This window comes from Argopecten irradians, chromosome 13 (genome assembly GCF_041381155.1).
Source record: "Argopecten irradians isolate NY chromosome 13, Ai_NY, whole genome shotgun sequence".
NCBI lineage: Eukaryota > Metazoa > Mollusca > Bivalvia > Pectinida > Pectinidae > Argopecten > Argopecten irradians.
This window is the reverse complement of record NC_091146.1, coordinates 6,695,917-6,722,183: the sequence shown is the minus strand read 5'-3', so window position 1 is coordinate 6,722,183 and position 26,267 is coordinate 6,695,917. Positions and strand designations below refer to the sequence as shown.

The 26,267-nt window shown below is 36.8% G+C and overlaps 1 long non-coding RNA gene across 1 annotated transcript; it reads left to right on the top strand.

Annotated features, from left to right (window-relative positions):
- The first annotated feature begins 16,385 nt into the window (after positions 1 to 16,385).
- Positions 16,386 to 24,736, top strand: LOC138305959 (uncharacterized). The gene is made up of 4 exons (XR_011205744.1): positions 16,386 to 16,672; positions 18,444 to 18,505; positions 18,986 to 20,346; positions 20,827 to 24,736. It is a non-coding gene; the product is annotated as an uncharacterized lncRNA (long non-coding RNA).
- The last annotated feature ends 1,531 nt before the right edge of the window (positions 24,737 to 26,267 follow it).

Sequence of the window (26,267 nt, the reverse complement as noted above, 5' to 3'; positions counted from 1 at the left end):
GAAAGTTTTGAAGGGATCTTTCTCAAATTTCATATGTTGGTTCTCCTAGGGCCCTAGTTGTGCATATTGCATTTTGGGACCAATCGGTCAACAAGATGGCCGACTGGCGGCCATCTTGGATTTTGATAGTTAAAGTTTGTTACCGCTATTTCTCAGAAAGTTATGAAGGGATCTTTCTCAAATTTCATATGTTGGTTCTCCTAGGGCCCTAGTTGTGCATATTGCATTTTGGGACAGATCGGTCAACAAAATGGTCGACTGGCGGCCATCTTGGATTTTGATAGTTAAAGTTTGTTACCGCTATTTCTCAGAAAGTTTTGAAGGGATCTTTCTCAAATTTCATATGTTGGTTCTCCTAGGGCCCTAGTTGTGCATATTGCATTTTGGGACAGATCGGTCAACAAGATGGCCGACTGGCGGCCATCTTGGATTTTTGATAGTTAAAGTTTGTTACCGCTATTTCTCAGAAAGTACTTAAGGGATCTTTCTCAAATATCATATGTTGGTTCTCCTAGGGCCCTAGTTGTGCATATTGCATTTTGGGACCAATCGGTCAACAATGATGGCCGACCGGCGGCCATCTTGGATTTTGATAGTTAAAGTTTGTTACCGCTATTTCCCAGAAAGTACTGAAGGGATCTTTCTCAAATTTCATATATAGGTTCCCCTAGGGCCCTAGTTGTGCATATTGCATTTTGGGACCAATCAGTCAACAAGATGGCCGACCGACTGACGGCCATCTTGGATTTTGATAGTTAAAGTTTGTTACCGCTATTTCTCAGAAAGTACTGAAGGGATCTCTCTCAAATTTCATATGCATGTTCCCCTTGAACCCTAGTTGTGCATATTGCATTTTGGGAGTGATCGGTCAACAAGATAGCCGACTGGCGGCCATCTTGGATTTTGATAGTTAAAGTTTGTTAACACTATTTCCCAGAAAGTACTGAAGGAATCTTTCTCAAATTTTATATGAAGGTTCCCCTACGACCCTAGTTATGCATATTGCATTTTGGGACAGATCGGTCAGCAAGATGATCGACAGGTAGCCATCTTGAATTTTGATAATTGAAGTTTGTTACTGCTACATATCTCAGAAAGTACTGAAAAGATCTTTCTCAAGGTTCATATATAGTATGTAGTAAAAGTTTGAAAAGCAGGGAAAAGATCCCTCTTTCTGTTGTCAGACATAGATCAATCTTTGGTGGGCGCCAAGATCCCTCTGGGATCTCTTGTTATAGTGCTATATCACTGAAGCATGCCGCCGAAGACACCAAGCAACACACCCCACCCGGTCACATTATACTGGCAACGGGCGAACCAGTCGTCCCACTCCACTCACTGTATGCTGAGCGCCAAGCAGGAGCAGAAACTACCACTTTTATAGACTTTGGTGTGTCTCGGCCAGGGGACAGAACCCAGAGCCTTCCTCACAGGGGCGAACGCTCAACTCAAGGCCAAAAGTGAGGCGGTGCCAAAGGAGGCATTAGGAAACAGTCAGTTAGGAAGAAGAGAAAAGATAAGATCCTAAATTAAGTCGCCTTTTACGACCATGCAATAGGGGCAGCAACAATAAACTGTTTAAAATTCAACCTACACTTAAAGATGCTCCACCGCCGACAGAGCATAAATGATATTAATCATTTGAACAATAATTGGTGTTTAATCGTGTACATATATGCCTAATTAACACAAAAAATAGTATAAAATAATTAATTTCGCCTTTAGTGCATGCGCAATCAGTACTTAATTCCATATAGGATATAGTGTCACGGAATTTTTTCGGGATGCAATTAATTATTTTTCATATTTTTAACTTGAAGTAAAATTAGAAGCTCAAACTTTTCAATGGTGGTAATGGTGTAAAGTAAGTAACTTTTGTAACAGAAGAAAAATACTAAATCGTCTGCTCCTGTTTTTGATAGTGAAAAAATACCATTTGTCAGCGGTGAAGCATCTATAATCCTAAACCGTCCAGTCGGAGAGACCGCAGAGAGGAAGTTGTTCTCTCCCGGCTCCGAACTGGACACACATATTTTACACATTCCTATCTATTGAGAGGGGAGGATCCTCCACATGCAATGCATGTGATTCTCCTCTCACAGTGGGTAGATACGAGATAAGTACTAGGATGTCTCCGACATGTACACTTTGTTTCATGCCGTGAGACATAATCGTATTTTTAGCCCACCATCATCAGATGGTGGGCTATTCAAATCGCTTTTTGTCCGTGGTCCGTCGTCCGTCCTTCCGTCCGTCCTTCCGTCCGTCCGTCCGTCCGTCCGTCCGTCCGTCCGTCCGTCCGTCCGTCCGTCCGTCCGTCCGTTAACAATTCTTGTTATCGCTATTTCTCAGAAAGTACTGAAGGGATCTGTCTCGTATTTCATATGTAGGTTCCCCTAGGGCCCTAGTTGTGCATATTGAATTTTGGGACCAATCGGTCAACAAGATGGCCGCCAGGCAGCCATCTTGGATTTTGATACTTAAAGTTTGTTATCGCTATTTCTCAGAAAGTACTGAAGGGATCTGTCTCAAATTTCATATGTAGGTTCCCCTAGGGCCCTAGTTGTGCATATTGCATTTTGGGACTAATCGGTCAACAAGATGGCCGCCAGGCAGCCATCTTGGATTTTGATAGTTAAAGTTTGTTGTCGCTATTTCTCAGAAAGTACTGAAGTCGGATCGTCCCTCCGGGTCTCTTGTGGAAAACCCTCCCTATTACAGTAGCACTTAAAACATCCCGAAAAGTATTGAAAACTAAATGTAAAAATACATTCGAAACGGCCCTTGTGTAACGAAGATTGAGCCCAGGACAGAATTTTAACCCAGCCGCTGATTGGCTGGCTAATTATGAATTTCAAAATTAAAAATGTTTTCTGACAGGTAATTATTCCTTGATAACCATGATATGAATTTGGAAATTCAGATTTGAGATTTAGGTTCAAAATATCAATTTTGATAATGAATAGGTAAAAACATTAGAATTTCAGGTTTTTTAAAAGTGCAAAAATTCTCCTTATCTTATGAAGATCTTGGACCAATGCGGAATAACACGTACGATTAGAGTTTTAGTATTAGATACGGATTATCTCCCTTTGGCCACATGCCACATCATGTAATCACAACTCAAAATCGCTGAAAGTTATATACCTCCGCCATTTTGAATCATATGACATTGAAATTGGTCATTTTATGTGTCTGAAAGCATGATCTTTCACATCCAATTCAAAACATTTCACCTTTGAATTTTCATGAATTACGCTAAAATTTACGTTAAAAAATGAACGAAACGCCATATTCGGAGGTCTATATTTCCGCCATTTTCAAATTCATGTTCTTTGAAATTAAAAACCTGTACAGACAATAGGCTAAAGCTTACATTTACAAAAATTCAACACTCTACATGAGATGATAAAGGCCCTACGAGCTCACAAATGGCGGACAAAAATAAGAAAATGAAACAAATTGCCATATTTGGAGAGCTATATTTCCGCCATTTTTCTATATAACCCCTTAATAATAAATAACTTTTTAAGACAAAAGTTCATACAACACAGGTATGAAAAATCAACACTGTACATACAGGTTTAAAGGCGCTGAAACGTCTCGGGCAAGGACAAATATAAACTAAAATTTCGATTTTCGATGTCCTATATCTCCGCCATTTTTAAATCTTATGACCTTGAACTTGGTCATTTTATGTGTCTGAAAGCATGATCTTTCACATCCAATTCAAAACATTTCACCTTTGAATTTTCATGAATTACGCTAAAATTTACGTTAAAAAATGAACGAAACGCCATATTCGGAGGTCTATATTTCCGCCATTTTCAAATTCATGTCTTTGAAATTAAAAACCTGTACAGACAATAGGCTAAAGCTTACATTTACAAAAATTCAACACTCTACATGAGATGATAAAGGCCCTACGAGCTCACAAATAACGGACAAAAATAAGAAAATGAAACAAATTGCCATATTTGGAGAGCTATATTTCCGCCATTTTTCTATATAATCCCTTTAAAACCCATAACTTTTGAAGACAAAAGTTCATACAACAGCCGTATGAAAAATCAACACCGTACATACAGGTATTAAGGCGCTGAAACGTCTCGGGCAGGGGCAAATATAAACTAAAATTTCGATTTTTGATGTCCTATATCTCCGCCATTTTGGATCATATGACCTTGAATTTGGTCATTTTATGTGTCTTAGAGCATGCTCTTTCACATCTAATTCAAAACAATTTTCTTTGAAAATTCATAAATAACGGTAAAATTTACTTTAAAAAAATGAACGAAACGCCATATTCGGAGGGCTACATTTCCGCCATTTTCAGTGCTTTGTCTTTGAAATTGAAACCCGATACAGATAATATGTTAAAGTCTACATTTACAAAAAATCAACACCCTACATAAAATTATGAAGGCGCTACGAGCACACAAATTACGTTGAAAAATAAGGAAATAGAACAAATTGCCATATTTGGAGAGCTATATTTCCGCCATTTTTCTATATAATCCCTTTAAAACCCATAACTTTTGAAGACAAAAGTTCATATACAACAGCCGTATGAAAAATCAACACCGTACATACAGGTATTAAGGCGCTGAAACGTCTCGGGCAGGGGCAAATATAAACTAAAATTTCGATTTTTGATGTCCTATATCTCCGCCATTTTGGATCATATGACCTTGAATTTGGTCATTTTATGTGCCTGAGAACATGCTCTTTCATATGCGCCCTTCGAAACATTTCTATGGTAAAGTTCATTTTTGACCGTTGTTTGACCTCATTTGACCCCCTAGTGAACTCGTGACCTTGACATAATTTCTGATATAACATGTAATGAGAAAAAAAACGTGAATTATCGTGATCTACATGGAGAATGAAACGTACATGTTGTGTAGCGTACGGTTATGAAATTATGAGCGTTTAAAGTTCGTTCGAAAAAAGCAGTTTTTTACGTCTGTGACCTTGACCTTGAACGTTATCCTCCAAAATCGAGAGTACATTTTAAGAACTCATGTACGTACATAACGTGTCCAAATTACAGCGCTCTACACCTCTTATTTATAAAGAAGAAGTCGTTTAAAGATTTAAAGCTTTTTGAACCCTGTGACCTTGAATGAATGTCAAGGTCAATAAAAAGGCATAAGTTCTGTAGACATTCGTCCATGCTATGTCTATACAAAAAATCAAGCATGTATGTTAAGTATTAAAGGCGCTGAAACCTTTAATATTTTTGGCGGGAAAACGCCAAAATAGCCTTTTTTCAAAGGCCTATATCTCCGCCATTTTGGATCTCATGACCTTAAAACTTGTCATTATATATTTCTGAGGGCATGACCTTTCATATTCAACTTTCAAAATTTTTCTGTGGTAAATTTCGTTTTTGACCTTTGTTTGACCCCGTAGCGAACTCTTGACCTTGACATAATCTCTGATAACATGGCATGGGAAAAGCACGCGCAATGTCAAGATCTATCTGAATAACAAAACGTGAACGATGTACACCGTACGGTAATGAAGTTATGAGCGCTTAAACTTCGTTCCAAAAAATTGTTTTTTACGTCTATGACCTTGACCTTGAACATTTTTGTAAAAAATCGAACGTACATTTCAAGATCTTATGTATATTCATAACGTGTCCAAAGTTGACCGTCGTACCTTATTCCGTTCCTGAGATATCCTGGGAACAAGATTTGTGGAAATAAGAAAAAAAAAGAAAAACTAGATTTGATCGCGATCAAAACACGGGATTTCCACCTATGTAATGATATAAGTAATGTTAGCGAACGGACGATTGCTTGAACGAACGGACGATCTCACTCAATATTAATCAGAAAGCGTTTCTTACGAAAGTAGTTTGGTCCAACAGAAAAACAGATTAAGGGGAATCCCCCTTTGGGCAGAAGATTTCATAGAGATGTAGCAGGGCTTGTAAATAGTTTGTGCTTTATGGGAATATATATGGTGTCGTGGTCCTGTGCTAGCTGTAAGAGTGCGTGTGTATCTTGTACACGTAGAGCTGTCGTGCACAATATGTCATTGTATCGAGCGCCTGTGTTGTGTTCCGTCTTCGTATTGGTCGATCGTGCCTGTATTGTTATAGTCGGGTATATATATGGGTGTTCTATCCATTTCATTGCGGTGTACTGAAGGATTGAGTTCCTGAACCTAATAGGTTTTAAATAGAGGTGGGTAATAGGAAGCAGGAAGGGAGCATGTTTATAGGTATAGGGTGGTAGGGTTGTAAGTGGGGCATGGAGGGGTTGACGGGGGATATATTGTAAATATATGTGTTAGTCTCGTCGTTGTTGGGCCCTACGTCTTGTGTAAAAAATCGTGTAATATGTCATTATAAATGAATATTGTTACGTGTTAAAAGTATTTGTCTCGTTTTCCTTCACCGGCAAAAATCAAGCAAAACCCTACGAACCTGGGTTGAAACACACAGGTAGGGAGCCGGGTGGAGTTTGTAGTTATTAACAAACTGGGCCCGTCTCGCTCCTATTACAGAGAGGTGAATATATAGGAGCATGCTGATTGGATATACTCAAGGTACATCAGTTAATGGTTAATGTGTGGGTCGGGCAATACATGTAGATGTAAAATTTGTAAAGAATTTTGATAACTTCATTTAACCTGAATAGTAGCAAACGTTAACACGGTCCTCTATACGTGTTAAAAGTATTTGACAACTTCGTCAATGTCCGTAACAGTCACATGTCCTGTCCGTCATAAAAGTCCGTCAGTGAACACTACTAACGGGTACACAAACATATACTGTACGTACATACACATATAGACAAACGCAGCGCTCGCGAATATATACGATATATTACGCACGCGAGTAAAACACGGCACGGCATAGATACATACTAATATTGTTATTCACTGCAAATTATATATTTGCAAATATTGAAACATCTTTCAAATACACTTTTATACCACTTTTATTTATTACATAAATTCACACAAAATATGACCCTACTACATGCATACAGGTTTAAAGGCGCTGAAACGTCTCGCGCAGGGACAAATATAAACTAAAATTTCGATTTTTGATGTCCTATATCTCCGCCATTTTGAATCTTATGACCTTGAAATTGGTCATTTTATGTGTCTTAGAGCATGCTCTTTCACATCTAATTCAAAACAATTTTCTTTGAAAATTCATAAATAACGGTAAAATTTACTAAAAAAAATGAACGAAACGCCATATTCGGAGGGCTACATTTCCGCCATTTTCGGTGCTTTGTCTTTGAAATTGAAACCCGATACAGATAATATGTTAAAGTCTACATTTACAAAAAATCAACACCCTACATTAAATTATGAAGGCGCTACGAGCACACAAATTACGTTGAAAAATAAGGAAATAGAACAAATTGCCATATTTGGAGAGCTATATTTCCGCCATTTTTCTATATAATCCCTTTAAAACCCATAACTTTTGAAGACAAAAGTTCATACAACAGCCGTATGAAAAATCAACACCGTACATACAGGTATTAAGGCGCTGAAACGTCTCGGGCAGGGGCAAATATAAACTAAAATTTCGATTTTTGATGTCCTATATCTCCGCCATTTTGGATCATATGACCTTGAATTTGGTCATTTTATGTGCCTGAGAACATGCTCTTTCATATGCGCCCTTCGAAACATTTCTATGGTAAAGTTCATTTTTGACCTTTGTTTGACCTCATTTGACCCCCTAGTGAACTCGTGACCTTGACATAATTTCTGATAACATGTAATGAGAAAAAAAAATGTGAATTATCGTGATCTACATGGAGAATGAAACGTACATGTTGTGTAGCGTACGGTTATGAAATTATGAGCGTTTAAAGTTTGTTCGAAAAAAGCAGTGTTTTACGTCTGTGACCTTGACCTTGAACGTTATCCTCCAAACTCGAGAGTACATTTTAAGAACTCATGTACGTACATAACGTCTCCAAATTTCAGCGCTCTACACCTCTTATTTATTACGAAGATGTCGTTTAAAGATTTAAAGCTTTTTGAACCCTGTGACCTTGAATGAATGTCAAGGTCAATAAAACAGTATATAAGTTCTGTAGACATTCGTCCATGCTATGTCTATACAAAAAATCAAGCATGTGTGTTAAGTATTAAAGGCGCTGAAACCTTAAAAAAATTTGGCGGGAAAACGCCAAAATAGCCTTTTTTCAAAGGCCTATATCTCCGCCATTTTGGATCACATGACCTTAAAACTTGTCATTATATATTTCTGAGGGCATGCCCTTTCATATCCAACTTTCAAAACTTTTCTGTGGTGAATTTCGTTTTTGACCTTTGTTTGACCCCGTAGCGAACTCTTGACCTTGACATAATCTCTGATAAAATGGCATGGGAAAAGCACGCGCAATGTCAAGATCTATCTGAATAACAAAACGTGAATGATGTACACCGTACGGTAATGAAGCTATGAGCGTTTAAACTTCGTTCCAAAAAATTGTTTTTTACGTCTGTGACCTTGACCTTGAACATTTTTGTAAAATATCGAACGTACATTTCAAGATCATATGTACATTCATAACGTGTCCAAAGTTGAGCGTCGTACCTTATTTTGTTCTAGAGATATCCTGGGAACAAGATTTGTGGAAATAAGAAAAAGAAAGAAAAATAATAAGAAGAAAAAACAGAACAATAACAATAGGGATTTCCATCCTAAATGGAAATCCCTAATAATAAGAAGAAACTAGATTTGATCGCGATCAAAACACGGGATTTCCACCTATGTAATGATATAAGTAATGTTAGCGAACAGACGATTGGTTTGAACGAACGGACGATCTCACTCAATATTAATCAGAAAGCGTTTCTTACGAAAGTAGTCTGGTCCAACCGAAAACCAGATTTAGGGGAATCCCCTTTTGGGCACAAGATTTCATAGAGAGGTGAATATATCGGAGCCTGCTGATTGGATATATTTAGGGTACATTAGTTAATGGTTAATGTGTGGGTAGGGCAATAGATGTAGATGTAAAATTTGTAAAGAGTTTTGATGTGAATTTGTTTGGTTCTGTGGTTGCAAAACTGCCGTGTATTTCCCCAACATAGCACCGGTTTTGCTTAAACAGCCGGTGTCACATGTGACAGCTCTGCCACACACATAAAAGGTTTTGAAACTGTCAGTTATAGGGTTTGTGCATTATCTTTCTTTGATTAAATGTACATCCTATTAATAGTTAGGTTCACGTAAGGACGGTCTCCCATACACGCGGTGTAGCTACACATGTACATGTACGTGTATTAACGCAAACATGGCGATTGTGTACATTGTTCATGCAGAACTTAAAACATCTCGAAATTAAAGTATTCAAGTTGGGTATAGGTAATAACCAGCCAAATGAAAAAAAAAAGACCTCCGAAACGGCCCGTGTGTAACGAAGATTGAGCCCAGGACAGAATTTTAACCCGGCCGCTGATTGGCTGGCTAATTATGAATTTCAAAATTAAAAATGTTTTCTGACAGGTAATTATTCCTAGATAACCATGATATGAATTTGGAAATTCAGATTGAGATTTAGGTTCAAAATATCAATTTTGATAATGAATAGGTAAAAACATTAGAATTTCAGGTTTTTTAAAAGTGCAAAAATTCTCCTTTTCTTATGAAGATCTTGGACCAATGCGGAATAACACGTACGATTAGAGTTTTAGTATTAGATATGGATTATCTCCCTTTGGCCACTTGGTGTATCTTGTACACGTAGAGCTGTTGTGCACAATATGTCATTGTATCGAGCGCCTGTGTTGTGTTCCGTCTTCGTATTGGTCGATCGTGCATGTATTGTTATAGTCGGGTATATATATGGGTGTTCTATCCATTTCATTGCGGTGTACTGAAGGATTGAGTTCCTGAACCTAATAGGTTTTAAATAGAGGTGGGTAATAGGAAGAAGGAAGGTATAGGGTGGTAGGGTTGTAAGTGGGGCATGGAGGGGTTGACGGGGGATATATTGTAAATATATGTGTTAGTCTCGTCGTTGTTGGGCCCTACGTCTTGCGTAAAATATCGTGTAATATGTCATTATAAATAAATATTGTTACGTGTTAAAAGTATTTGTCTCGTTTTCCTTCACCGGCAAAAATCAAGCAAAACCCTACGAACCTGGGTTGAAACACACAGGTAGTGAGCCGGGTGTAGTTTGTAGTTATTAACAAACTGGGCCCGTCTCGCTCCTATTACAGAGAGGTGAATATATAGGAGCCTGCTGATTGGATATACTCAAGGTACATCAGTTAATGGTTAATGTGTGGGTCGGGCAATACATGTAGATGTAACATTTGTAAAGAATTTTGATAACTTCATTTAACCTGAATAGTAGCAAACGTTAACACGGTCCTCTATAGGTTCTGTGATCTCAAAACGGCCGGGTAGTTTCTCAAATTGAACCGGTTGTGTTTTGAACATCCGGTGTCACAGGTGACAGCTCTGCCACACACATAAAAGGTTTTTAAACCTCTCAGTTATTGGGTTTGTGCATTACTTTTGTTGTTTGTTTTTGTTCAAATGTACGTCCTATTAACAGCTAGGGTCACGTAAGGACGGCCTCCCATGTATGCGGTGTAGCTACACATGTACGTGCATTTACGCAAACACGTGTACATTGTTCATATATACGTGTACATGTAGAACTTAAACATCTCGAAAAGTATTCAAAACTAAATGAAAAAAGACCTTCGAAACGGCCCGTGTATATAGAAGGTTAAGCCCAGGACAAAATTTTAACCCGGCTGCTGATTGGATTGTTTGATTCTGAATTTCAAAATCAAAAATGTATTCTGACAGGTAACTATTCCTTGATAACCGTGATATAAATTTGGAAATTCAGATTGAGATTTAGGTTCAAAATATCAATTTTGATAATGAATAGGTAAAAACATTAGAATTTCAGGTTTTTTAAAAGTGCAAAAATTCTCCTTATCTTATGAAGATCTTGGACCAATGCGGAATAACACGTACGATTAGAGTTTTAGTATTAGATACCGATTATCTCCCTTTGGCCACATGCCACATCATGTAATCACAACTCAAAATCGCTGAAAGTTCTATACCTCCGCCATTTTGAATCATATGACATTGAAATTGGTCATTTTATGTGTCTGAAAGCATGATCTTTCACATCCAATTCAAAACATTTCACCTTTGAATTTTCATGAATTACCCTAAAATTTACGTTAAAAAATGAACGAAACGCCATATTCGGAGGTCTATATTTCCGCCATTTTCAAATTCATGTCTTTGAAATTAAAAACCTGTACAGACAATAGGCTAAAGCTTACATTTACAAAAATTCAACACTCAACATGAGATGATAAAGGCCCTACGAGCTCACAAATAACGGAAAAAATAAGAAAATGAAACAAATTGCCATATTTGGAGAGCTATATTTCCGCCATTTTTCTATATAACCCCTTAAAAAATAAATAACTTTTGAAGACAAAAGTTCATACAACACAGGTATGAAAAATCAACACTGTACATACAGGTTTAAAGGCGCTGAAACGTCTCGTGCAAGGACAAATAAAAACTAAAATTTCGATTTTCGATGTCCTATATCTCCGCCATTTTGAATCTTATGACCTTGAACTTGGTCATTTTATGTGTCTGAAATCATGATCTTTCACATCCAATTCAAAACATTTCACCTTTGAATTTTCATGAATTACCCTAAAATTTACGTTAAAAAATGAACGAAACGCCATATTCGGAGGTCTATATTTCCGCCATTTTCAAATTCATGTCTTTGAAATTAAAAACCTGTACAGACAATAGGCTAAAGCTTACATTTACAAAAAATCAACACTCTAAATGAGATGATAAAGGCCCTACGAGCTCACAAATAACGGACAAAAATAAGAAAAAGAAACAAAATTGCCATATTTGGAGAGCTATATTTCCGCCATTTTTCTATATAACCCCTTAAAAATAAATAACTTTTGAAGACAAAAGTTATACAACATAGGTATGAAAAATCAACACTGTACATACAGGTATTAAGGCGCTGAAACGTCTCGGGCAGGGGCAAATATAAACTAAAATTTCGATTTTTGATGTCCTATATCTCCGCCATTTTGATCATATGACCTTGAATTTGGTCATTTTATGTGTCTTAGAGTATGCTCTTTCACATCTAATTCAAAACAATTTTCTTTGAAAATTCATAAATAACGGTAAAATTTACTTTAAAAAAATGAACGAAACGCCATATTCGGAGGGCTACATTTCCGCCATTTTCAGTGCTTTGTCTTTGAAATTGAAACCCGATACAGATAATATGTTAAAGTCTACATTTACAAAAAATCAACACCCTACATTAAATTATGAAGGCGCTACGAGCACACAAATTACGTTGAAAAATAAGGAAATAGAACAAATTGCCATATTTGGAGAGCTATATTTCCGCCATTTTTCTATATAATCCCTTTAAAACCCATAACTTTTGAAGACAAAAGTTCATACAACAGCCGTATGAAAAATCAACACCGTACATACAGGTATTAAGGCGCTGAAACGTCTCGGGCAGGGGCAAATATAAACTAAAATTTCGATTTTTGATGTCCTATATCTCCGCCATTTTGGATCATATGACCTTGAATTTGGTCATTTTATGTGCCTGAGAACATGCTCTTTCATATGCGCCCTTCGAAACATTTCTATGGTAAAGTTCATTTTTGACCTTTGTTTGACCTCATTTGACCCCCTAGTGAACTCGTGACCTTGACATAATTTCTGATAACATGTAATGAGAAAAAAAATGTGAATTATCGTGATCTACATGGAGAATGAAACGTACATGTTGTGTAGCGTACGGTTATGAAATTATGAGCGTTTAAAGTTTGTTCGAAAAAAGCAGTGTTTTTACGTCTGTGACCTTGACCTTGAACGTTATCCTCCAAAATCGAGAGTACATTTTAAGAACTCATGTACGTACATAACGTCCCAAATTTCAGCGCTCTACACCTCTTATTTATTACGAAGATGTCGTTTAAAGATTTAAAGCTTTTTGAACCCTGTGACCTTGAATGAATGTCAAGGTCAATAAAACAGCATAAGTTCTGTAGACATTCGTCCATGCTATGTCTATACAAAAAATCAAGCATGTGTGTTAAGTATTAAAGGCGCTGAAACCTTAAAAAATTTTGGCGGGAAAACGCCAAAATAGCCTTTTTTCAAAGGCCTATATCTCCGCCATTTTGGATCACATGACCTTAAAACTTGTCATTATATATTTCTGAGGGCATGCCCTTTCATATCCAACTTTCAAAACTTTTCTGTGGTGAATTTCGTTTTTGACCTTTGTTTGACCCCGTAGCGAACTCTTGACCTTGACATAATCTCTGATAACATGGCATGGGAAAAGCACGCGCAATGTCAAGATCTATCTGAATAACAAAACGAGAACGATGTACACCGTACGGTAATGAAGTTATGAGCGCTTAAACTTCGTTCTAAAAAATTGTTTTTTACGTCTATGACCTTGACCTTGAACATTTTTGTAAAATATCGAACGTACATTTCAAGATCTTATGTACATTCATAACGTGTCCAAAGTTGAGCGTCGTACCTTATTCCGTTCCTGAGATATCCTGCGAACAAGATTTGTGGAAATAAGAAAAAAAGAAGAAAAAACAGAACAATAACAATAGGGATTTCCATCCTCAATGGAAATCCCTAACTAGATTTGATCGCGATCAAAACACGGGATTTCCACTTATGTAATGATATAAGTAATGTTATCGAACAAATGATTTCTTTAATTGCTTTTTTTCCCTTCCATCTATTAAGAGATTTGATTCCGCTAAATGAGAATACAGTATATGTACTGTATATACGTTTATGGCTCTATCTGGACCTTGAGAAGATGCTCTACATGTACCTATCTTGATTCTTCACAACACAAGAACACATCTGGTTCCAAGTCCACGTTCATTCTCCTTTTCTTATATGAAGACCAAGGGGAATTACTCGTACAATTAAAGTTAAAATTATCTCCCCTTTGGCCACACAATGCTTCTCATCACATTAATACAACTACATACACAACATCACCACACAAAAAATAAGGAAAAAGCTAGAGAAAAGTATTTTGTTTTAAATGGAAATTTAAGATGATGCTGCCTCCCCACAGCAAATCATGGTGCAATATCCGTACCCGGTGTGCCACGGTGATGTTGAGATGTGAGTGACAAAAACTGTAACTTTTATAAATAACGTTGTTTACGCACAGGGGTCCAACTCAATGAAAATGGATGTTGTCATACAGTTTTTGTATTTGGTGGACGGACTGATGAGTACACATGACAGTCATGTATTTTTTTTCCCCAGAAAATACGAGATATGAAAAATTATTAAAAATCTTTTTTAAAATATTTTCAAATATCGTATTTTCTGGAAAAAAAATCACATATCATGTATACTCATCAGTTCATCCATCAAATACAAACAAATGTATGACAACATCCATTTTCATTGAGTTGGACCCCTGTGTGTTTACGGTGATCGTACCCAAAATGGCACACTTTTTGATAATAATTTTTCCGTTTTAATTCACTTTGGAAATTTGCTATAATTATTCCCTGATCATCATGAAATATTTTAATGGTGATATTTCTACATGACCATAGCTAGGAGGAATTTTGTACAGCCATAAACTTGAGAAAATACCTGAAGTCAAGTGTTACGGTAAATATTGCCCCGTGCAATGACTCTAGTTTTCCTCTTTTCGCTTAAAAGTCTATTATAAAAAGTGGGAACTAAAAATGGTATATTATATGTCTAGAACACAAATTTAATGAATTTAGTTGTCAGTTATTTGGTAGTTTCATAGTTCAGAGCTGTTTTATCCTCAGTAAATGTCGATTTTCTAGTACATACATGTATGGAAATTTTCATTTGCGATAATGTGCGCATGCGAAATGAAAGAAAGGTGCGCTCGAATAGCACTTAAAAATCCAAGAGTTACTTCCCTTATGCCATTTATATGTTGCTTAAAAAGGCAAAATATGCATGGATATTGTCGTAAAAATCATGTAAGAAAAGCAATTGATAACCATAAAGATGAAATTTTACCTGCGTATTGACTACATTAATTTTGACGTAAATCATTCTAAAAATAAATATTGAGAAAAGTTTTCAATGGCAATAATTGTTGTTTTTTGTATTGTAGTTTCAATATAAGTCAAATTATATTTGAAATATCCCGATATTTCTCTATGCTCACAGTTTTTACCTGGGTGTGCCAATTTAGGTACCCGCACCTGGTTGATATCAGGTGCGTTCCAGACATGTATCCAAGGATGCTATTTATGGACACACGTGCAGGAAGAATTCCAAACATAGACCAACAGAAAGATGATAGGCTCTATTTGTAAGATTGGTACAAAAAAAATGGAATTATTTTACAATCTGACAAATAGATGCATAAAAATAAGAAAAATGTGTGCCAATCTGGGTTACATGACGTTACCTACATGTATTTAAAAGCGCGCGCCCAAGCAACTGTGCGATCTGCGATACAGTTTATCGCACACCGCGCATTTTGGAACTATGGGTTCAATATTACAAAATCTTGCCTTATCGTAACTAAATCGCCTTAAACTTAGCAAATAGATTATCGTAAGTAGGCATTATAATGTACAAAGGGAAGCAACTCTGATAATAATTCCAGCACCCCATCTGGAACTCCACTAGTTTTGCAGAAAATCTTAAGGTGATCCGATTTTTTTGCACATTTGCAAAACATAGTTGCGTACAGCGCCATTTTTGCAAAACATAATTGAGTGGCCTACTAGCCTACACTGAGACGTTCTTTCTAATTTGCCTTTCTCAAGATCCGAAATTATATTGGAAAAGGATAGCTCCATTTTTGGTTAGTATTTTATGGATTCATAGTACTAGTATAGTAGGCTAGTATTCCCCACATCTGTGGGTTACCTGTGGCCCCGATTAACATGGCATCGCGCCATGCTCTTTTTAGGCCTCTACCTGACTCCATGCCCCGATAACCTGACGTTCTGCCCAGGCCTGTTGCCCCCTTTTCTTGACGCTTCCATACACTGTAGTACACGTTTACTAAATTACTGTTAGCAGGTTTACATAGTGATACGGTCAACTTCTAGCATGTTCGCTGTGGCGGACCAGTAATTATAAGTCCGGGGTCACTGCTCTCGCCCGTACGGCTAACAATATTTGGTTCCATCACAGGAGTTTTTCTTTATCTGGGAAAATATTTACATGAAATTGGGAAAATACAGCAAAATTTCTCTAGAGGAAGGGGCATTTATTCGACCCCAAATGTACCTAAAAAAAAATCACTGACTGGTATGTTTTCATAATCATTGACATGCATGTATGTTGCTTCTCCCCGCTACTCTACAACATTCCTTATAGTAAGACTTATACATGTGTCGGTATGGTATTTTACTGCTAATTTGTGATGATGGAAATTCATCTCAATCAATTTGAGTGACTGTATATGCGTTTTTGTTAATTCCGGAATTATGGGTCCAAATTGTTCGATTATTAGTCAGTCAACTGTACTTCCCTTCAGTTTGTAACTGTTACCTTGTCAAAGCATCGATCATTATTTCATCACAAATAGATTGTGTAAAAAGAGTATTTGGTTTTAGGTACATAATGGTAAGTTGAAAATGTTCCAATTTTTATACTTAAGTAAAGTTTTACTATCATCTAAATCATTCTGAAATGTGTTTCAGTATATACATGCATGCTTGTTCACGAGCTACGGCACCCAATCGCCTAGCCAAATTATCACGTAGCTTCTGTGGCACACACTATACTGGTATCAATGCATAAAATATCTAAAATACGAAATCGCAATATACATACCCGGACTACAATACCTTTCGGCCGGGTACGAAATGGACCCCATGTGTGCTTGTGGAGCAGTGCCTCATACGTTCACTCAATTTTCTATACTTTGTTGTAGGTTTCCAATTATTTTAATTGTATACATGCATAAATGATATCTTTGTTTTGTCCAAAAGAAACATAACAACCATTCTGAATATCTACTTTACCACTCATAAGATGTCAAATTCATAATTTGTAGGCTTGCCATATAATTTTTTTCTTCGAAAAGGCCATATAATATTTATACATGTATGTGAAAAAAATAATGTCTTGCTGTGAATTTGATATTTTAAATGTAGGTAAGTGATATAAAACAAGTAAAATAAAATGCTTGCAGACATTTTTTTAATGGTTTGCATAATCATTACTTCGCTCACCTAATTTGCATAGGATTCTAACATCATTCTTATGTGAAGCTCATGTGCTTCTCATGAGCTTTGGTTAGCTTTTTCTGTATAGGATGTATTGTAATTCCAACAACATTACTGTGTATTGAACGGAAGGAAATATTCCGCCGTTCAACTGCATTGCGATTAAACCGTTTCACTCGAGTTCGAATCCCATGTGGAGCAGTTGCCAAGTACCGACTGCTTTGCTGATTGGTGGCTTTTCTGTGGGTACTCTGGCTTTCCTTCACCAACATATCTGACAGTGACATGTCCTTAAAAGGCCCTAGCTGGCTTTTGATAGGATGTTAAATAATAATACCAAATCAATAATAAATATGGACCCTTGATTCAAAATGGCCACAAAACACTTTTTATGGTCAAGAATTAATAAGGTTGACGTATTGTCCAAGTATGATCTTGCCATTGACTATATTCGAGGAAGGTGAGACTAAGGTATTGCTTTTCTGTTAGCGGAAACTTGATCAAGTACTCTTTAAATTTGCATCTGAACAGAAAGCATGAACAGAGGTTTAGAAAAAATATTTACGTTACTGGGTACTGGCCGCTCGTCCGTGGTTTTTCTCTGGGTACTCTGGCTTTCCTCCACCAACAAACTTTGCATGTCCTTACATGACCCTGGCTGTTTATGCTCATTAGAACGTTAAAATAATAAAACCCAAACCTATATTTTAGGGCTATTCACTGAATTCTTGTGGATTTTGAAAATTAATGTCAAACAGTACACTGAAACTTGTTCAAGATACACTTTTTATGCTTATAGACAAAAATTGAGAAGACTATTTTACCTGTTTGTGTAAAAATTGTGCATAGTTACTATAGCTAGTCACGGGGAATAACCACACTACTTATCAAAAAATTAATAATTATGTACACCAAGACAAAACCTGTTCTAGCCAATATTATATGACTTTGATAATAAAAAAACAAAACATATCATCTACTGTACTTATTGAATATTTAAATACACCCTACAGTATTTCGTATAGTTTTATGTATTTATAGACAAACTTCTGTTGTAAGTAGTAGTATTCTAAGAAAATGAAATGCCTATTTACAAAAAAAAATTCAACAAATTTTGAATTTTGAAAGATTGACGTGGATGTTTGTATCTTAATTTAATGTTTCAGAGTTTTTGACATTACTTACGGTAATATCCACATTCAGAGTTTGAGCAAGACTCACTTTCTTGGTAAGATTTCTTCTGTCATTGTATAATATTGAACCAATTACTAAATTAAATGATAATATGCTTGCTTAATTGATTGTTATAATTAATATTCAATTCACATCATAAGATTACATTCTATCTCAAAGGAACTCAAGTTTTGTGTTATTCATATCGCTCAGAGCCTTCTTGACTGCAGGGTACTAGTTTATAAGATATTGATACATTGTTTCAAGATGTTTGTTTATTGGTATACCGTATTGCTCACAGAATTCAATGACAAGCTGATCTATATACCATGTACAATTAATGTAATACAGATTCATATCCTTCATGGTAACAGATGAGGAAGTAAAAGGGCTGAAAAAGTTGAATGGTTGCTGACTTATAAGTCAACACATTACATTGAGATTGAATAGTTTGAACTGTGTTTGCATTTTTCAGTAAACCATCATGATTTAATTATCTTTATAACACGTCATACCTTTTTGTTTCTTATTTCAGGTTTGTTGGTAAGCATTTAGGTCTGATGGAGAAATTATGGTTTGTATTACTGGTAATGTTTGATCAATATTCAATTTTAATTGAAAATTGATTGCTTTAAAGATTATGAAAGGTAACAGCCTTGGTTGAATGAGAAAATTTCAGATGCCTTAATTGACCCAATAAGCGCCCCATCTCTATAAGTGCCTCTCCGACTTTTTTAAGGCTCCTATTTCACTTACTTTGAATTAAATTCATACTCAAAATATAAAATTTTTGTTGGTTTCCTTACTGATTTCTTTTGCAGATTGATTAATGGCTTATTTCTTAGAATAATTTTTATGAAAGTCTTGTCAATTTGCTTCATTATTTTAAAGTCCTAATATCCATAACTGTCTTAATTATTTTGTGATTTAGAAGAATGTTGGGGAAAAAAATCTTGTTGTAAATCATGCAGAGACATGACTAAATCGAAGTCAAGACAAGTGATAATAATTCAGAAGCTTAATTTCAACTAGTACATCTACAAATACTAACAATATCGGGGTAAAATCTAACTTGACCTTTAATTTGTTGATAGTTACATATATAGTGTGGCTTTAAGCACCCTGGATGCTTATTGGGTCGAATATGGTATTTGTTACAAGTATTTTTAGCCAATAATCATCAAATTACCTTTCGTCTGTGGTTTGTCTGTCTGTAAACACATTATTGTAAGTATATCACTTATCACTATCTGAAGGGTTCTCTCAAATTTCATGCATAATGGATTTTTGACAGTTACATGGCCATGCTGGTAGATATAGATGTACAAACAACAGTTACACAGACATGTCGGTAGATATAAATGTACAAACAACAGTTACACAGACATGTCTGTGGATATAGATGTACAAACAACAGTTACATAGACATGTCTGTACAGACAGATGTACAAACAACAGTTACACAGACATGTCTGTAGATATAGATGTACAAACAACAGTTACATAGACATGTATGTACAGACAGATGTACAAACAACAGTTACACAGACAGGTCTTTAAATATAGATGTACAAACAACAGTTACATAGACATGTCTGTACAGACAGATGTACAAACAACAGTTACACAGACATGTCTGTACAGACAGATGTAGAAACAACAGTTACACAAACATAATATAAAACAAGTAAAATAAAATGCTTGCAGACAAACTTCTGTTGTAAGTAGTAGTATTCTAAGAAAATGAAATGCCTTTTTACAATAAAAAAGTTCAACAAATTTTGAATTTTGAAAGATTGACGTGGATGTTTGTATCTTAATTTAATGTTTCAGAGTTTTTGACATTACTTACCGGTAATATCCACATTCAGAGTTTGAGCAAGACTCACTTTCTTGGTAAGATTTCTTCTGTCATTGTATAATATTGAACCAATTACTAAATTAAATGATAATATGCTTGCTTAATTGATTGTTATAATTAATATTCAATTCACATCATAAGATTACATTCTATCTCAAAGGAACTCAAGTTTTGTGTTATTCATATCGCTCAGAGCCTTCTTGACTGCAGGGTACTAGTTTATAAGATATTGATACATTGTTTCAAGATGTTTGTTTATTGGTATACCGTATTGCTGACAGAATTCAATGACAAGCTGATCTATATACCATGTACAATTAATGTAATACAGATTCATATCCTTCATGGTAACAGATGAGGAAGTAAAAGGGCTGAAAAAGTTGAATGGTTGCTGACTTATAAGTCAACACATTACATTGAGATTGAATAGTTTGAACTGTGTTTGCATTTTTCAGTAAACCATCATGATTTAATTATCTTTATAACATGTCATACCTTTTTGTTTCTTATTTCAGGTTTGTTGGTAAGCATTTAGGTCTGATGGAGAAATTATGGTTTGTATTACTGGTAATGTTTGATCAATATTCAATTTTAATTGAAAATTGATTGCTTTAAAGATTATGAAAGGTAACAGCCTTGGTTGAATGAGAAAATTTCAGATGCCTTAATTGACCCAATAAGCGCCCCATCTCTATAAGTGCCTCTCCGACTCTTTTAAGGCCCCAATTTCACTTACATGTACTTTGAATTAAATTCATACTCAAAATATAAAATTTTTGTTGGTTTCCTTACTGATTTCTTTTGCAGATTGATTAATGGCTTATTTCTTAGAATAACTTTTATGAAAGTCTTGTCCATTTGCTTCATTATTTTAAAGTCCTAATATCCATATCTGTCTTAATTTTTAGCTCACCTGGCCCGAAGGGCCGGTGAGCTTATGCCATGGCGCGGCGTCCGTCGTCCGTCGTCCGTCGTCCGTCCGTCCGTCTGTCTGTCCGTCAACATTTCCTTTAAATCGCTACTAGTCATAGAGTTCTGCATGGATTGTGACCAAATTTGGCCACAAACATCCTTGGGGGAAGGGGAACAGAACTTGTATAAATTTTGGCTCTGAGCCCCTGGGGGCAGGAGGGGCGGGGCCCAATAGGGGAAATAAAGGTAAATCCTATAAATCGCTACTAGTCATAGAGTTCTGCATGGATTGTAACCAAATTTGGCCACAAGCATCCTTGGGGGAAGGGGAACAGAACTTGTATAAATTTTGGCTCTGAGCCCCCGGGGGCAGGAGGGGCGGGGCCCAATAGGGGAAATAGAGGTAAATCCTATAAATCGCTACTTGTCCTAGAGTTCTGCATGGATTGTGAACAAATTTGGCCACAAACATCCTTAGGAGAAGTGGAACAGAACTTGTATAAATTTTGGCTCTGAACCCCCTGGGGGCAGGAGGGGCGGGGCCCAATATAGGAAATAAAGGTAAATCCTATAAATCGCTACTAGTCATAGAGTTCTTCATGGATTGTAACCAAATTTGGCCACAAACATTCTTTTGGGAAGGGGAACAGAACTTGTATAAAATTTGGCTCTGATCCCCCGGGGGCAGGAGGGGCGGGGCCCAATAGGGGAAATAAAGGTAAATCCTATAAATCGCTACTAGTCATAGAGTTCTGCATGGATTGTAACCAAATTTGGCCACAAGCATCCTTGGGGAAGGGAAACAGAACTTGTATAAATTTTGGCTCTGAGCCCTGGGGGGCAGGAGGGGCGGGGCCCAATAGGGGAAATAAAGGTAAATCCTATAAATCGCTACTTGTCCTAGAGTTCTGCATGGATTGTGACCAAATTTGGCCACAAACATCCTTTGGGGAAGGGGAACAGAACTTGTATAAATTTTGGCTCTGACCCCCCGGGGGCAGGAGGGGCGGGGCCCAATAGGGGAAATAAAGGTAAATCCTATAAATCGCTACTTGTCCTAGAGTTCTACATGGATTGTGACCAAATTTGGCCACAAACATCCTTGGGAGAAGGGAACAGAACTTGTATAAATTTTGGCTCTGACCCCCTGGGGGCAGGAGGGGCGGGGCCCAATAGGGGAAATAAAGGTAAATCCTATAAATCGCTACTAGTCATAGAATTCTGCATGGATTGTAACCAAATTTAGCCACAAACATTCTTTGGGGAAGGGGAACAGAACTTGTATAAATTTTGGCTCTGACCCCCCAGGGGCAGGAGGGGCGGGCCCAATAGGGGAAATAAAGGTAAATCCTATAAATCGCTACTTGTCCTAGAGTTCTGCATGGATTGTGACCAAATTTGGCCACAAACATCCTTGGGAGAAGGGGAACAGAACTTGTATAAATTTTGGCTCTGACCCCCTGGGGGCAGGAGGGGCGGGGCCCAATAGGGGAAATAAAGGTAAATCCTATAAATCGCTACTAGTCATAGAGTTCTGCATGGATTGTAACCAAATTTGGCCACAAACATCCTTGGGGGAAGGGGAACAGAGCTTATATAAATTTTGGCTCTGACCCCCAGGGGGCAGGAATGGTGGGGCCCAATAGGGGAATTAGAGGTAAATATTCAAATTTCTTCAGAAAATAAACAATGAACCTGTATCCAGAATATTACTTGGCATTACAAACCAGGTGAGCGATACAGGCCCTCTGGGCCTCTTGTTTTGTGATTTAGAAGAATGTTGGGGGAAAAAATCTTGTTGTAAATCATGCAGAGACATGACTAAATCGAAGTCAAGACAAGCGATAATAATTCAGAAACTTAATTTCAACCAGTACATCTACAAATACTAACAATATCGGGGTAAAATCTAACTTGACCTTTAATTTGTTGATAGTTACATATATAGTGTGGCTTTAAGCGCCCTGGATGCTTATTGGGTCGAATATGGTATTTGTTACAAGTATTTTTAGCCAATCATCATCAAATTACTTTTCGTCTGTGGTTTGTCTGTCTGTAAACACATTATTGTAAGTATATCACTTATCACTATCTGAAGGGTTCTCTCAAATTTCATGCATAATGGATTTTTGACAGTTACATGGCCATGCTGGTAGATATAGATGTACAAACAACAGTTACACAGACATGTCGGTAGATATAAATGTACAAACAACAGTTACACAGACATGTCTGTGGATATAGATGTACAAACAACAGTTACATAGACATGTCTGTACAGACAGATGTACAAACAACAGTTACACAGAAATGTCTGTACAGACAGATGTATAAACAACAGTTACACAGACATGTCTGTACATACAGATGTACAAACAACAGTTACATAGACATGTCTGTACAGACAGATGTACAAACAACAGTTACACAGACATGTCTGTGGATATAGATGTATAAACAACAGTTACACAGACATGTCTGTACAGACAGATGTATAAACAACAGTTACACAGACATGTCTGTACAGACAGATGTACAAACAACAGTTACATACACATGTCTGTGGATATAGATGTACAAACAACAGTTACACAGACATGTCTGTACAGACAGATGTACAAACAACAGTTACATAGACATGTCTGTACAGACAGATGTACAAACAACAGTTACATACACATGTCTGTAGATATAGATGTACAAAACAACAGTTACATAGACATGTCTGTACAGACAGATGTACAAACAGCAGTTACATAGACATGGATGTACAAACAACAGTTACATAGACATGTCTGTGGATATAGATTTACAAAACAACAGTTACACAGACATGTCTGTACAGACAGATGTACAAAACAACAGTTACATAGACATGTCTGTGGATATAGATGTACAAACAACAGTTACATAGACATGTCTGTAGATATAGATGTACAAAACAACAGTTACATAGACATGTCTGTGGATATAGATGTACAAACAACAGTTACATAGACATGTCTGTAGATATGGATGTACAAACAACAGTTAGTTCACTACCATGTTGATAGTGACAGATGTACAAACAGCATTCTGAATGTAATGCAAAGCTTGCATGCAGGAATGACATATAAATGTATTTATAATACATAATGCAACGCAGTAGAATTAGATTCCAGAAAAAATTGAAGCTGAAATATAATTGAATGCTTTTTGTAATTCTCAATGTTTATAGCAATTATTAATGTACAAAATATTATTAATATTGTATTTTCAGAGATGCCACGAAAGAGCAAGCGCTCACTGGCTGCCATAGCTAGGAACAGAGTGAGACACCAGGGTGGTGATCCACCAGCAGATAGCCAGGAGTCAGTGCCTGCAGGCCTAGGAGAGCCTTCCCCCACCCTTGGGGGTAAATCTTCGTGTGACCAATCAGTAGGTGACCACGGGTTGTCACCTACAGGCCTAGGAGAGCCTTCCCCTCTCGCTGCGGGAAAACCTCTGAATGCCTTGATGTTATATCATCCTCAAGGAAGTAGTCTGTATATCCAGAAGGATATCTCACCGCAGTCCGACTCGCCACCGTGCGTTTGTACAGCACCGACTGTACCTTCACCACTAACCTTCGGTGTCGCAGGACAGGCGCAGCCAACTAACTCAGTGCAGAGGGACGTTGGTATAGAACTAAAAAAGATCAAGAAACAATATACGAACTATATACTGAAATACAAACTAAACCATATACTGAGTCACCCAACAAGTCATGTGATGAGCCACAGACCAAGCCATGTAATGAACCACTGAGTGAACCATTTGCTGAAGGACGCAGTAAACCATGTGCTGAACAACGCAGTGAACCATGTGCTGAACAACGCAACAAACCAGGTAATGAGTTATATAATAAACAAAACAGTGTAGCATGTAAGATATGTAACGAACCTGATAGTGTAACAAGTACCGATTTAGTTCATAACAAACCAGGTAATGAAATGCACATCAAGCTAAATGAGCCACAAAGTAGACCATTTATTGAATCTAATAAACAAACCCATTGTAACAAACCAAATGAGAAAAATCTTTGTAACAATCCAAATGACAATGAACAAAATCGTTGCAACAAGCCAGATGAGCAAACGCGATGTAAAAACCAAAGTAACAAAACAAATGAGCGAACTGAAAGCAACCTTACAGACATGATACACAATAAGAAATCAAAACCGGAAAAACACATGATCTTTGTAGAAGTAGAAAATGACCAAAAACCAAATGATCAGAAAAAAAGTAAGGATAAGATCAAAGTAGAAAAGAAAACGCCACTCTTATCAAGTGAAATGAAAATTAAAATAGAACATAGAATGAGTCAGCTTGAAAATGTAAGCAGTGTGAATTCATTAAGTTTTACTACTGTAAAGAACTTGGCAAAAATGACAAAGGGAAGTAAAAGTGTTAAACAGAGAAAACTAAAGAGAAATAAGGAAACTTCTGAATCAGATGTGGTATACAAAGGGGAAACAGGGCCAGTGGTTTATACGTTTAATGTATTAACTGAAAGTACACAGAACAAGTTGGCAAATACCCTTGGTATAAATGACAGCATTACCAAACCAAGAGAATCCACAAATGCTAGGCCACTTGGAAAACCACTACAAACACAGTGTATTGAAGGAGATGGTAACTGCTTTTTCCGTGCTCTATCATTCAGTGTATTTGGTGATGAATGTAACCACAGAAAAATGCGATGTGCAATAGTGAACCATATGCTTAAGAACTCGAACAAGTATGTAAGCCATTTAAGATCAGGATACAAATCCGTAAGTGAGTGGGTAGAAAAAGAAGCAAATGTTCAAAGCTGGAAAATGGGCAACAGAAATAGAGATTTTAGCTGCTGCTGATTTGCTCTCTACTGATATCTATATATATGAGGACAATATGGCTTCATGGCACAAATTTTCTGCTACTCAAGTAGACAAAAATACTTCAGTGGAAGAGGAAGCTATCTACCTCCTACATCAATTCCAAGCACATTATGACGTAGTAGTTTCAGTTGGTGATGTACAAGAAA